At 37.0% G+C, this 297-nt stretch overlaps 1 protein-coding gene across 1 annotated transcript in view; it reads left to right on the top strand.

Annotated features, from left to right (window-relative positions):
• Window positions 1-297, top strand: part of LOC119592508 (teneurin-m-like) — a gene marked incomplete in the record, with an annotated part of 54,907 nt that overhangs the window by 17,680 nt on the left and 36,930 nt on the right.

Raw genomic sequence — 297 nt, 5'->3', positions numbered from 1 at the left:
TTTGTAGTGTTCGCAATTGCTTTCGAGTTCCCGCCAACGGTGAGCGAAAACAAGTGTAGACCTACAGGGATCCGAGCCTATATTTTGTTGTCGTGGTACATTCTGTTGGTCATTTGTTGCTTTGTTAATCTTTGTTTGCTTGGAAATGCAGGAATTTTGTTTTGCCGGGACTGTTTTATTTGTTCTTATAGTGCCCAGTCAACAATTGTTATATTAAAGCCTGCTGTTTATTTTTGTGATTATGTCGTGTTTAATGCTTATGGCCAAACTTTTTTTTTTTTTCTTCTGATATAGGTT

This window comes from Penaeus monodon, chromosome 30 (genome assembly GCF_015228065.2).
Source record: "Penaeus monodon isolate SGIC_2016 chromosome 30, NSTDA_Pmon_1, whole genome shotgun sequence".
Lineage (NCBI taxonomy): Eukaryota > Metazoa > Arthropoda > Malacostraca > Decapoda > Penaeidae > Penaeus > Penaeus monodon.
The sequence above is the reverse complement of the archived record's forward strand: the minus strand, read 5'-3'. Positions and strand labels throughout refer to the sequence as shown.